The 15,085-nt window shown below is 34.7% G+C and overlaps 1 protein-coding gene across 2 annotated transcripts in view; it reads left to right on the forward strand.

Annotated features, from left to right (window-relative positions):
* Positions 1–211: 211 nt before the first annotated feature.
* The window catches only part of LOC144964926 (calcitonin receptor-like), a 231,953-nt gene continuing 217,079 nt past the window's right edge, over positions 212–15,085 (forward strand). For both annotated transcript variants that reach the window (XM_078899721.1, XM_078899722.1), the window contains exon 1: positions 212–542. The gene's annotated coding sequence lies outside the window, so the exon portion shown is untranslated. The remainder of the gene's footprint in view (positions 543–15,085) is intronic.

Consider the following 15,085-nt stretch of genomic DNA (forward strand, 5'->3'; position numbering starts at 1 on the left):
CCTCTCTCACCCACTTCTTGAGATCGCCGATTCGTTCACCACCATCGCGAAGTAATTTTGACCAGCAGTTAAGCTTAATAGCCAATATTCTCATCACAAACATATAACATAGAAACGATTGAGACATTGAGTATGCTCCGGTGTACTCCTCCTACTTCTAATCTGACCCAAATCTCCTCCATATCTTTCCGCATGTACCCTTGTTATCATTCTCACTAGGACTCTCACTTTCCCTTCACGACTTAAGGTGCCAGATAACTACTAGCCGCAGCAGTTTCGTTCATCGCGCTGCAGATAAAGGCGTCTTATTTGACGCATGCAAAACACGCGACAGACCGCGGCGGAGTCTCACGGGTAGAATCACCTCCGCCATCATCACCTCCACTCTCCACTACTACAAAACCACAAACACCACCTGTCTTCTGTTATTGGCACTCTATTATAACTGAGTGGGCGGGTCTAAGAATAAAACGCTCATTAATTCAACAATATTATCCTCATTACACCATCGGATTAATATTCACACACGTCTCTCTAATCACGTAAGTATAAAGATTATTTTTTTTATCTCTACCCCTTTTAAGATATAATATACCTTGCAATCATTCATTGTCACCTTCCAACAAATTACGGCCAATTGTAGTCACACAAATCTTATAGATCAGTTTTGGCAGGTTTATCGAGTTTGTTCAGTTGCATATAATATTATATATCTGACTAATCGTATCAAAACGCTATTATGTCGGGATGAGGCGAATGTCTAGATGTAAATTTTAAACTCAATCAATTAAAAGTAAAATAATGTATCCTTCCATTGAAGAAAGTATGTTTTCTTTCCAAAAAATCTAAAAGCAAAAGCAAACCAAAACAAAACATAAACGACATAAAACAAAAGCAAAAACAAACGAAACAAAACAAATCAATACATGTAGATATACACAGTTTTAATAATGTGTAAATTATCACATTCTGACCACTTAGCCTATAAAATTATTTTATTTTCATCTATTTCTTCGGACACTGTAACAAATTGAACTTATGGATCAAATATCTCCTCTTTTCTTTTTATTGCGTTTAAAATCTAGTTTAAATAAATAATTAATAATGGAGGCATCGGCTCAAATAGGATCCTAGAGGTCATGGGGATACGGTCTCCATTTCGTCTTTAATTGGTATTTTGGGTAATGGGAGGAAGCGGATGGAGCAGGCATGGACTCCTAGATAATACAATAAGCTTAAATTAGCCCTCCAGTTTGAAAAGCATTTATCACAATGTACTAACGCAAGGATCATTGGAAAATGTTTTAAAAAAAGAATAATTGTTTTTTTTTTAAAGCGTTGTTTTAAAATAACTTTGATAACGTCTCTTTTGCCTATATGGTGTGTATGGTCGATAACTATCGTCAGAGCATTGTAATCTTGAGATAGCACTCTGACGATAGTTATCATAAGAGGTAAGATAGTATATTATAGAAGGAACGAAATCGACGTCACTCAGCTCTTTGTTAACTCTCTCGAGTTCATATGCATGGAGGAAAATCGAACAAATGTGTTCGATTTTCAATGAGGGTGAACTCGAGAGAGTTAATGTTTTAGACAGCCATTTTGCTGATAAGCTGACACTAAATTATATCATTATTAATCAGACTATAAACCTTCAAGGTTACACATAGTTGTGTGTCTTGGTACGTTATATCTAGCTGACAGATACTGTATATTACCTAAATCCATGGCATCATTATATATATATATATATATATATATATATATATATATATATATATATATATATATATATAAATTATAAAACAAAAACCATGAAATAATAGTGCTCAACTTTAGTATAAAAGGAGCTATTTATAAACATTTGAAATATAATTAAGATAGTTTGACTTCTACAACGTTGTTATCGAGCGTTGCTCTCATCAGGAAGTGGAAGTGAAAGTAGATTATTGTGTTTTCGTATTTTTATAGATTCGTGTTTATGGAGGTTCGTAATTACATAAAAGGTGTTTGTTTCTATGTCTGCATGAGGAAGTTAGTTCGTTTCTTCTGTTGAGTGTTGCTATGTTCGGTTTAGTGATGATGAAGAATTTTTCTTCCACTAAACCGAACATAGCAACACTCAACAGAAGAAACGAACTAACTTCCTCATGCAAACACCTTTTATGTAATTACGAACCTCCATAAACACGAATCTATAAAAATACGAAAACACAATAATCTACTTTCACTTCCACTTCCTGATGAGAGCAACGCTCGATAACAACGTTGTAGAAGTCAAACTATCTTAATTATATTTCAAATGTTTATATATATATATATATATATATATATAATATATATTTGTATATATAAATATATATATATATATATATAATATCATTCCTTTAAGTACTATTTTTCTGGAACTTTTTTCCAGGCCTCAGCTTGGCAGATTGGAAATTGCTTTTCCATTAATCAAACTAACAGACCCCCTCTCCCCCCCCCCTCCTCGAAATTAAAATAAAAACACCACAAAGTAAAAATCATACAAACATAAACAAACAAACAAACAAACAAACAAACAAACAAACAAACAAGCAAACTAAAACAAACACCAATTTTTTTTTGTGAGACCTTTTTTTAAAAAAAAATCGAAAGGTATAGATATTTAAATACCCGTTGATGCTGCATTTTCATCATTTTTTTTAAAGTTAAAAAAAATACGTATTGATTGCTGCATAGTCGATTTACGGTATTTAACCTTACCGACTATCAATCATACATCACTTACTTTATGAAATTTCACTTGCTCTTGAATATAAACAAATCTAGGTACAAAATCCAGTGGATACACTTTGTTTTTTGCTTTCATTTCCTTTCTTTCTTTCTCCTCTCCCCCTCTCTATTTCTTTCCTTTTTTTTTTGGGTGTTGCCAGAGACTCTGGTTAATAATAATCCGAACACAAAAATGCGAGAATGTCAGTGTGGGATTTATGGTTTAAAACTTGTTTGATTTGTGCTTTAAACGACCAAGAAATTTTCGATAACAATTCCCATAATTGGGAATAACTTTTGTATGGAATAATTTGACTGTGTCTAGTAGCTTTTATCATCATGGATGGATTGTGTTGGGCTCCGTATGGATTAGCTGGAAGAGAATTTGAGCTACGAGCAAACAATCACAAGCAAATGTAATGTCGCCTAACAAGTGTTATATCTCGTTCTACTTGTTAAGTATTGTTGTTGGCTAGGGACCCTTTATAACGCGTTTTGAGAACGTTTAGTATTTAGTGAAAATTTCTCTATCTAAATGCTCAAGATTTTAAAAATGCATCCAACACTATGTAATATTAAAATTGCGCTATGTAAATGTCATTTAGTATTGCTGTATTAAAGAGAACAGAATCAATTCTAGTTTTTAAGTAGAGAATTCGCTCTGACCCATCAAGGATGGGCGAGGTGGCTATTAGATCTGGCGAAAAACGTTTTAACATAGACTAGCGTCCTATATAAAGGGCATCGAGCATTTGTAAATGTCCCTACTACGTCGTTACAGAAAACGGGACAAACTCCGGCGCCATTAGCATGATGGTTATGAGCAACCGTTGAGAGGAAAAAGTATTGATTATAATATCATATTATGAGCATGGACTAATACCCATATTGGATGACAGTAGGATTAAAGGACTAAATGGTTTTAAGACGTTAATTAACAAAATGAACTTCAAGAGGTCACTACTTCGCGTGAGAGACATTATAATTACTTACCAAAACCCAATCTTACTTTATATAATTTAGACTCAGGATTATGCGCTAAAATAAATAAAGTAAATGGTGCTGCTCGAAGCTCGAAGAAATAAATAACAATGTGAATGTAAGCTTCAATTTACTATACAAAAACAGATAACGCCACTAGTACATTATCTCATTCGTCTCTGTAGTTGTTTCATTAATCCTGTTTTGTTGATAAAGGGGTAACCCGAAACGCCCATTTATCTGTTTTTTGTATTTAAAATTGAACCCTACATTCAATTTCACATTGTTATTTATTGCGATAAAATGATAAAAACCGAAAAACCCCTCCATGGACAAAGTGTCTTCTTACTAAGTCACCGAATAAATACAAAGATGACTTGTGGTGCGACAATAGACCATTACAAAGTACTTCCCACCCGATGCAACACATCCAGCTACCCAATCACTGCTCTGTGTACAGGGTAATGTACAAAAAACCCCGAATTCAGCAGCATCGAAAAATAACAAAATACGTCAAAACGGAAAGTTTTCTGCTATTTGAAACCCTCATTCAGGCAATAAACCCCTCCTAATAAAACATTAATATATCGCTTAAAATCCAGACATATAGAGACATATCTGGCATGTCTTGTCACAAGTAAAATGTTCTTGAAATGTTTCAAGATCCTTTTACTTGTGCACATGACAAGCAAAATATTTCCCTGCCTGTCCGATTAGCTTTCAAGTTAATGTTTTATTGGTTATTTTTTTAATGGCTGAAAATGAGGTTTGAGCCCGAAACGTTCCGTATTTTCTATTTTGTTCTTTTTCAAAGCTATTATATCCATTTTTATTCTTTAATAATTTTTTTATTTTTACAGTCCACAAATTCTAGCAGTTTAGGATCACTTTATGTAACAATATTATGGGGCTGGAGTATTAGAAAATAAAATCTTGAATATTGCTTCTAACGTAGTGTTCTACCAAATTATGAGCTATTGATAGGATCCTCCTCAGTAACCATAGTAACCTGGGTAATGTCCGAATTCATACCATAGATTGTTGCAATGGAATGTCCCGGACTAACGAGTTATTGTTTAATATTAACCAGTAAACTGATGTGCTCTGGAAACACACGTATCTAAAAATTTGGCCAGAAAACATGTCTTTCAAATATCGATCGATTTAAATGAACTTCATCATGACAAAAAGTCTCAAACCTGGGACTTCTCGAAGTCCCAAGTTTGAGAGTTTTCTCAGGATGAATGTCATTTAAATCGACCGATATTTGGTGGACGAGTTTTCTGGCCAATTTTTTTAAGACGCATGTTTCCTAAGTGCGAGAGTTAGCTGGTTAATAATGTATCCGGGTCATAACCATCCTCAATACATTATTCCTACCAGTTTGTCTTCTAATTGTCAGCATAATATATTATCACATTGTTTTGAGGCAATGGCGCATAATATATCGTAACTTGATGGTATGCGTTTAAGTAAAATCACCAATTCTGCCAGCCAAAAGAATCGTCACCAACACACAAAATTTGTAAGCGCAAAAAACGCCTACATCGACTTATAAAGAGAGTACTATATTTCAGCGCTCTTAAACTGTCGTACTGTGTAAAATTGTGTAATGGTAATCAGAAGGTCTGAGATTGGAACCTCAGTCCAGGTAGACTGAGTTTTTGGGTTGGTTTCTTTTTTCCTTGTATATTTCTTTCTTGCTTTTCTGGCACCTTTCGTACACACGTGTTCAGATCTTTATCTTTGTAAAATTACGTTTGAATCATCTAGGGCACAAAAATTGCCATTCAAATATTAATCTTTTAATAAGGACCCTCATCTTGTTAAAAACTTTCAAACCTGGGACTTCTTTTAAGTAAGTCCTAAGTTTGAGAGTTTTCTGGCTACAATTTTAAATACGTTTTTTTTTTCAGAGTACGCAGTATAATTGCTCTGTTATTGATGTTATTCGTTTAGATAAAATGCTCACAACATCCAACAGTCGGAGAGGACGTACCAACACATACGTATGTGTAACCTTGAAAGTTTATAGTCAGAATGCGATGTACAGTAATTTAGTAAGATCTTCACCAAATTGGCTGTCTAAAAACAATAACAAAGAGATGTGTGACGTCAATATCGTTCTTTTTATTAATTACCATTATATGGCGGGAAGCACTGATGATTTTACTTAACTGCTTACCATAAATCTCAGGAGATTAATGACAAGACATCGTCTGATAGCGGTTTGGTTATGGGAGTAAAATTACTCTATAAAATGCAACATTAACCGATTTTTGACCGATATCGTGAGTTCCATTGACTTGAGAGCCAAAGAGTGAGTCGACTAGTTCTTTTCTTGAGATCAATAAATCACCGATTTCGATTTAAAAATCGAATGATTTAACCCGACATGCACTTATATGGAGGTCTGATAACCTTATGGGCTTATTGTTGTAATGGAAATCTAAAATAAATGATGGAAAATATTGTCCATTAAAACAATGTTAAACTCGGCCCATAAGCGAGTTCGGATGTCAGACCTGCATATATGTATACGTCGATAAAACCCTATTCTTGAATCTATGAAAATATAACAAACCAAATAGAATAATTGGATGCAATAATATAACTCCATACATTATTCTTTTGCACACCATACATTAGATACACTACACATTATTTATTATTTAAAAAAGAAAGAAAGAAAAGAAAATAAAGGACAGTGTGGCTCAGCGGTACGGTCTTTGCTTCGAACCCGAAAGGTACCTGGTTCTAATACTCACCGCGCTTTGTGGCCTTGAGCAAGTCGCCTAACGTTAGCTCACTTTGCGGCCCTGTACTGCGGCTGAAGCCTGGTCTTATTCCAGTCTTCCCTCGGAATAGATCCGAAAAGAAAATATTCCCCTTAGGATAAATAAAGAGAATTAATTTATTTATAATTTATTTACAATCACACAAACACACACACACACACACACACACACACACACACACACTTATTTATCTGACCCGTAATTTGATAGGAACAAAGAACAAATGGGATGTTATATTATTAGACATTCTAGCGATACCAGATGCGCCATAATTAAAGACAAACATACATAAATTATTAGGGGAAACGAATCGACTTTAAACAAATGTATTTATTGTTCACGGTGAATAGAATGGTCTAATTTGTAAAAATATATTGTTAGGACTATGTTTTGTATTTTCTGGCAAAATTTTAATCCAACTTGATGGATCTAATAATAATGATGATAATAATAATAATAATAATAATAATAATAATAATAATAATAATAATAATAATAATAATATGGTTTTTTTAAAGCGCCTTACCCCGTATATCAACAAGCTCAAAGCATGGCAACTTTCACTCAAACGTACAACCACTCAAACATGCAATATGGAACGAAGCAATATTATTCTACAGAGTTACATATTAAAAAGAATTCTGCAACATTAATGACTCTGATATTTCTTGGAAGGGAGTTCCAGATAAGGGTGCCGAATATTCAAACGCATGCTCGTCAATTTTGCGAGTCATTTTTGGCTTCACAAGTATGTGATTATCAGACTTTGGTCTCAGATTTCTGGATGGGACGTAGAATTTAAGCATGTCATTAATGTATTCAGAACAATCAGAGTGCAGTGATCTAAAAACAATAGTCGCCTACATATCTTTATATTCTACACGTTTCTCAACTGGAAGCCAAGAATAGAAAGATAATCTATATATCGTACGACCTAGAACTTTGTTTTTGTTTTGTTTTGTTTTTTAGAAAAGGGGAAAAACGAGAATTGAATTAGTCAGAAAAGGGACAACAGAATTATTATAATTTTTTGATTCGATGTAAAATGTTTTCATTGTCCGTCCTGAACGTTTCCTAAGCAAGTAAATTTCATGCAAATAAACAAACGCCAATAATAAGTAGCTAGATAACGTTCGAGGTGATCAACTTGAATCTTTAGAAGGAATTGGTAAATCTCTTGGGGGGTCCCGTTAGTTCAGTTGGTAAAGTACTCGCTTCACATGCAAAGGGGCCAATATCGATCCCGGGAGTAGTCGAGATTTTTTCTGACCACCCTGTCCACCACCCAGCAATGAATGGGAGCTGAGTCTGTTAAATGTGGCGGAAAGTACTTTGCGATAGACCAGCGCTATAGAAACCGGGATACACCCCACTCCGGCTCCATGGGCCAAATCGATCTGAAGGACGACTTTGGTAAAAAAAAAATATCTTAGCAGAATTATAATCAAATGTTTAAATTGATTTAAAAATTATAACTGATAAAATGAAGATCTGAACAAGTGTACGAGTATATTATGTAAGGTGCCAGACAAAACAAGAAAGAAAAATACAAGACAAAAAAAAAAAAAAAAAACCATCCCAAAAAATCAGTCTACCTCGACTGGGGATCGAGTACGGCAGTTAGCCTAACTGGTTAAAACTGGTAAAATGGAATCATGTTTTGATTCAATAACTCTACTCCAACATCTACGCCAACATCTCCACCAACATCATTTTCCCCTGTCAGTCATTATTTTAATAAGTTCCCTTCCTATTGCCATAAATCATGAAGATCCTGTCTTAGCGTACTCTGGAAAAACACGTATTTAAATTTTGTCCAGAAAACTCGTCCTTCAAATACCGATCGATTATAATAACCCTCATTTCGGCAAACACTCTCAAACCTGGGACTTTCACGAACTCTCTGGTTTGAGAGTTTTCACCAAAGTAAGGGTCATTTTAATCGATTTACATAATTTGAAGGACAAATTTTCTGCCCCAAATTTTTTACGTGTATTTTTTTTTCCAGAATGCGGCAGCGTATACGTACGGGCTATTATAAAATGATTTTGTCAGTGTATACGTACGGGCTATTATAAAATGATTTTGTCAGTGTATACGTACGGGCTATTATAAAATGATTTTGTCAGTGTATACGTATGGGTTATTATAAAATGATTTTGTCAGTGTATACGTACGGGCTATTATAAAATGATTTTGTCAGTGTATACGTACGGGCTATTATAAAATGATTTTGTCAGTGTATACGTACGGGCTATTATAAAATGATTTTGTCAGTGTATACGTACGGGCTATTATAAAATGATTTTGCCAGTGTATACGTACGGGCTATTATAAAATGATTTTGTCAGTGTATACGTACGGGCTATTATAAAATGATTTTGTCAGTGTATACGTACGGGCTATTATACAATGATTTTGTCAGTGTATACGTACGGGCTATTATAAAATGATTTTGTCAGTGTATACGTACGGGCTATTATAAAATGATTTTGTCAGTGTATACGTACGGGCTATCATAATATTTTCATTTTGTCTCTCACTCTAATATGAACGGTTGAGGGCGTTCACGTTCACGTAAATCAGCTTTATATCAATTGGATTCAGTATTCTGATGTCACGCGCCCGGCAACGGCGGCCATCTTGGTTCTAAACATAGACAATCATTACTTTTTATTCTTCATGCTGGCGAGAACTTTTCATTCCCTTTTCATATGCCTTGTGATCAGAATGTGTAAAAGTCAAACCATGATCAAATTGATGGGGTTTTTTTCCTCTGGATACGCGTTAAAGCTCGCCGGAGAAATATTTCATACGGCGTCAGCCATTGTTCCGATAGTTTAGAGCCAGTGTTACTAAGTTACCATACGTCATTAGGAAGGAAGTGACGTTACGACTGTTGAAGTCTATTACCCTTTCCTTAAGGGCTGGATGACATAATAATACAATCATGTCATTGTTTGAATTATGACACAGCACCTGCTGTTGTTGTCGGTTGGAAGAAAGGCCTATCATTTCATTTTCTGTGAACCACCAATCTTAGGCGAGACAAGAGAGAGATGCTGACAATTTGTTATTATGTTGGGATGACACCAAATGCTGCGAATTACCAGTAATCAGGAGGTCTAAGGTTCGATCCCCAGTCGAGGAAGACTGATTTCTTAGGATAGTTTTTTTTTCTTGTTGTTTTCCTCCTTGATTAGTCTACCACTGTTATTTAATACATACTTTTTCAGATCTTTATCATCATCATCATCATCATTATCATCATCATCATCATCATCATCATCATCATCATCATCATCATCATCATTATCATCAGCAATAATGATAATAACAATAATAATGATAATAATAATAATAATAATAATAATAATAATAATAATAATAATAATAATAATAATAATGATAATAATAAAAATAATAATAATAATAATAATAATAATAATAATAATAATAATAATAATAATAATAATAATAATAATAATAATAACGACAGCATAAAGTGAGTCACAATAATTTATCCACCCATCATTCCAATTATGAAAGTATGTTTGTTGTTGCTTATAAAAAGTGGGATAGAACAGTATAGCAGCATAACATTCTGTCGTTCTCTGGAAAAATCCATATTTGCGAAGTCCCAGGTTTGAGAGTTTTGCCAAGATGAGGGTCATTTAAATCGATCGATATTTGAAGGACAAGTTTTCTGGCCAAATGTTTTAAGTATACGTTTTCCCAGAGTACGGCAGTATCGTTGTAACTCTAGAAGCTGTCGCTGTCGAATCGTTTCCATATTGATAAAACTGACTTTGTAAACATGGGCGTGTGAGTAATCAAGGAAATCTAAGCACACCTTATTTCCTTTATTTGATCATCTAGACATGTAACATCTGTTGTGAAAGGTTGTGTTTCCAACAAAACAAAAAAAGAGGAGGGGGGGGGGGAGGTGTTGGACATTCAATTATCTCGAGAATCTAACACGAGTGCACAAAATCTACATTGTTTGTCTACACTCCCTTTATGGTTAGGTTATGTTTTTGTACTATCAATTGAAAATACATTTCAATGCACGAGCGTCTTGTCCAAAGGATAGCAATACATTTTTATTCTCCTTTCAACACTGCAGAAACTGAGATGAACTTTGGCATTTTGTTCCACATCGTGATTCTAGAGGCTAATCACACGGGGGAATTATTGAAAATCAGCTGCTTTAGACGAGCACGAATGACAAAACTTAGAATAAAGATAATTCTTCAGTCCGGCATTTCATCATGTACTGTAGACTAATAGATAATAAAATAAAGCGTATGCTATTTGCTAATGACTACACTTGTTTTAGCAAGCATCACACATTAAATAATGGAAATACACATCCCAGAGAATACCTCTTAAAGAATATCGCCTTAGATTTCGGACAGCTGACCTTTGCTTGCTTTCATTGATTTCTCGTGAGTCAACAGAACAAGGAATTCATTAGCCTGATTAGTGTGCAGAGTTCATTGTCATAATAATTTTCTCAATATTTGGACAAAAATATGGGTAGAATGCAAGGCAAATATTTATATGGTGTAATGTTTTCTTATTAATGGGGCAGTTCCTCAAACAGATAATTTTAATATTAGACGCTTGTGTTATATGATGACAAACAATCGCATTTACTTGTTTAAAAATAGGAAACAAAAGAACCCAAAATAAACCAAAACAAAAAATTTAAAAACCTAAACAACAAGTTGTTCAATCTCCTACAAAAATATAAGAGAGAAATGAGAGAGAAATTGGGCATATTGAGAAAATTTACCAGAAGCATCCAAATCACAATAAAGGCTTTTGGAATCATTGCGGTCCAAAATGACAATTGAGACCAATAATTGGGAAAAGCAACTTGCTGGCAAAGATCGATGGATAATCAGACGGTCTTAGGGTCGATCCCCAGTAGAGATTGACTGATGGTTTTTGAGATGGTTTTTATTTTATTTTGTTTTTCTTTTTTGCTTTGTCTGGCACCTTTCATGCACTTGTTCAGCTGGATAATCTTAGGAGTAAAACAGGAGGCTAGAAAAGAGAAAGTTCCAAATGAGGTAAACGCAATGCCTAATGTATTATAGTCTTCTTCTTTAAGGCAGATCCTTGTTGAACGGCTCCTCCCTAAGGAACTCCTTTTTGGTTTTCAACTGTGCCTTGCGTCCTGCTTTTGTTGTTGGTGCTCCCATCAAGCCCTCTTCTCCTTGACTTTCCTCTGCTCCGTTTGCCCTCGCAAATACCCTCCATGGAAAGCTTTTGTATTGTAGCGTGTCTTTTAATGTAGCCAACGTATGTTAGCTTCAATTTCTTGATGGTTGTCATGAGGTTATAATCCAAGACGCACTTCTTTGATGTCTTGGAAGTCCATGGGAATCTTCGGATCTTTCTGTAGCACTTTATCCCAAATGCATTTATTATTATATTATTTTTATATTTTATTTAGCGCTTTGAGGTTTCGACGAAAGGCGCTATATAAATATGCTTATTATTATTATTATTATTATTATTATTGTTATTATTATTATTATTATTATTATTATTATTATTATTATTATTATTATTATTATTATTATTATTATTATTATTATTACTATTATTATTATTATTATTATTATTATTATTATTATTATTATTATTATTATCATTACTATTATTATTATTATTATTATTATTATTATCATTATCATTATTATTATTATTATTATTATTATTATTATTATTATTATTATTATTATTATTATTATTAGGGCTTAAATCAAGAAATTCACATGGCTCAATGGTTTTAGGGGCCGACCAGCTGTGACATAACACCTCGCACTATGTGGCTTTGAGCAATAATCTCGCCGTAAATCACGAGGCGCTGATTTTTTTAAACGACAATCCAGAGTGAAGCAATTGATTTTAAATAAATATAAATCTATTAATGCTGCTAATTACTCCAATTTTTTTCCATAGGAATCATTAAATTATATAACATCTAGGTGAAGTTCTAGCAACCAGCATTCCGTTCAATTGTTTCCTTCCTCCAAATGAATCACCTTTTCCTCAAGAGCCATAAAATTCAAATGAAGCCGGAGTTTATCACGGCTACCATAGAGTCAAACAGACATTAGCAGTTGCTTTCTTCACTGTTATAGGATGTCAATTTATCGCAAAGTACTTTCTGCCAGATCTAATAGACCAAACTGCCCAATTACTGCTGGGTGAACAGGGAGGAGGGGGAGGGGGGTAGGAAAAATATCTCGACTGCACCTGAGATCGATCTTGGTACCTTTGCGTGTGAAGCGAGAACTCTACCAACTGAGCTATCGGGTTATCTCCCCCCCCCCCCCCCCCGGCCGCCCACTGAACATGTCGATGCCTGGACAAACATTCTGATTTTAATGAATCCATAATGATACGATTATTCATATCATAAGAATACGCTGACTTGACCTTTTTTCCCTTTACAAATAGGTTCGTGATATCATATCCAACCCCACTGACCACTAGAATTAATCTATTTCATAAACGAAAGTCTCTATCATCAAGGTGTCGGTACCGTTAGCATTATCAGACGTCCGTTCCCTTTCCTTCCACGCCTCTCTCTCTCTCTCTCTCTCTCTCTCTCTCTCTCTCTCTCTCTCTCTGTCTGTCTTTCTGTTTATGTCTCTTTCTCTCCCATTCTCCCTCTCTCTATCTTTCTGTTCGCCCTCTCTCTCTCTCTCTCTCTCTCTCTCTCTCTCTCTCTCTCTTTCTCTTCCTCCTCCTCTCTCTCTCTTCCTTTCTCTCTCTCTCTCTCTCTCTCTCTCTCTCTCTCTCTCTCTCTCTCCCCTCCCCCTCACCCCCTCTCTGTATCTGATATTCATATCAATTATGGTCTGACATGTAAGACGTGGAATGGATAGCACTGGCTTATCGTAGACTCCCGGTTGTATTACATCACGTGACTAACTGTACCACCAATCACGATGTCCTGTACTATCTTTGGATTCCCAAGAATTTCCCCTGCACAGTTTGTGTGATTTTCCTTGTGTTTGTCTGGTTGTTTGTTTATTGTGATATATTCTGTTACCCAAATATTCGGGCTTCAGTGATTATAATTATGAGCGTAACGGGAGTGTGGATTAGGCATTGAATCAATACTAGTGGAACATGGTTCAAGCCCTGTCTGCCACATATATTTTTTTTATTGAGCCCCGAATGTCTCCTTTGCGGTGTTACGCCTGACGCCTATTTTTATTTTCTATCTTAAGCTATTTCACATTATTAGTTATTTACTATACATTGTATGTGTTTATTGTTTGTAATGAAGGTTAATATCCGAATTGGTGTTTTTATTCTTAGTATTATTTTTTGTTTTTGTTTTTAAAGATCCAAGCCTCCCACACACATAAATATACCATAATATACATGATTACAATCAATGTTATACGTCCTTCCCCCTATTCCCAAAATAGCGTTTGAAAACGTTCAGTAATGTCTCCTTAATAACGTTTCAACACTCAAGGTTTTTCAGAGTTCCATCCCTTCTTCAGTGAAATAGCAGACGAAACCGTGACTATAAAATGTGTTGTAGATATGGAGTTGTCATTCCACTATCTTAATGTCTTATTTGTCGTGATAAGTCTTGAAAGATTTGTTCATTCAGAGCCGTTAGACCCATAGATTCGGAGTTTATCCTAGTTTCTAAAGGATAAAACTGACAACAACAATTTCTTGCTATCAATTTCATAGGACGCTAGCCTTCCACATGTACTTTCCGTCGGATTTAACAGACCCAGCTACCCAATTACTTCTGGGCGGAAAGAGGTCAGAAAAAAATATCTCGATTGCACCCAAGGTCGATCTCGGTCCCTTTGCGCATGAAGCGAGTGCTCTACATATTGAATTATCGGAACCCCCAAATGACTAGTTCATTATAGAATAATTATTTTTAAAATTCATACAATGATTGTCAGAAACAGTGACGGATAAAAATTTGCTTGTATAAAACCGTAGGATACATTGCGGTGTTCTGTGAGAGAGGAAAAAAATTAACCTTGAGTGTTCCTGGATTGCTACATCTCAGTATGAGGACCTGGGAAATTCAAGATATAAAACAGAAAATCAAACGAACCGTTTTCAATCAATATAATTTGTGCTAATGACGCTTAATTATATACATATTTGCTATATGTACATAATGGTGTTGTGTTGTGTTCAAAAGACAAAGAGTTCGAGCAAGTTTATCACGGGAAGTATTAAGTGCAACAAGCGCTTTGAGCAAATAGACTGCTTTTTATAAATAGTAAATAAATAGGCAGAGGAAGATTTTGAATGGAATGACATAAAAGATTGTGATGTACAATAATTAAGGTTTTTTTTCCTCATTTAATATTAAAAGCGATCGCATATGTGATTATGCCTGTGTTTGTATTTGTGTGTGTGTGCGCGTGTGTATGTGTGTGTAATATGTGTTTGTATTGTTAAAAAAAAACATTGAGCTTTTATATAGTGCAATATCCACTAAACGTTCTCAAAGTGCTTTGCAAGGGTCCCAAGCC

This window comes from Berghia stephanieae, chromosome 2, assembly GCF_034508935.2.
Source record: "Berghia stephanieae isolate SIO BIC M18660-M18661 chromosome 2, UCSD_Bste_1.3, whole genome shotgun sequence".
Lineage (NCBI taxonomy): Eukaryota > Metazoa > Mollusca > Gastropoda > Nudibranchia > Aeolidiidae > Berghia > Berghia stephanieae.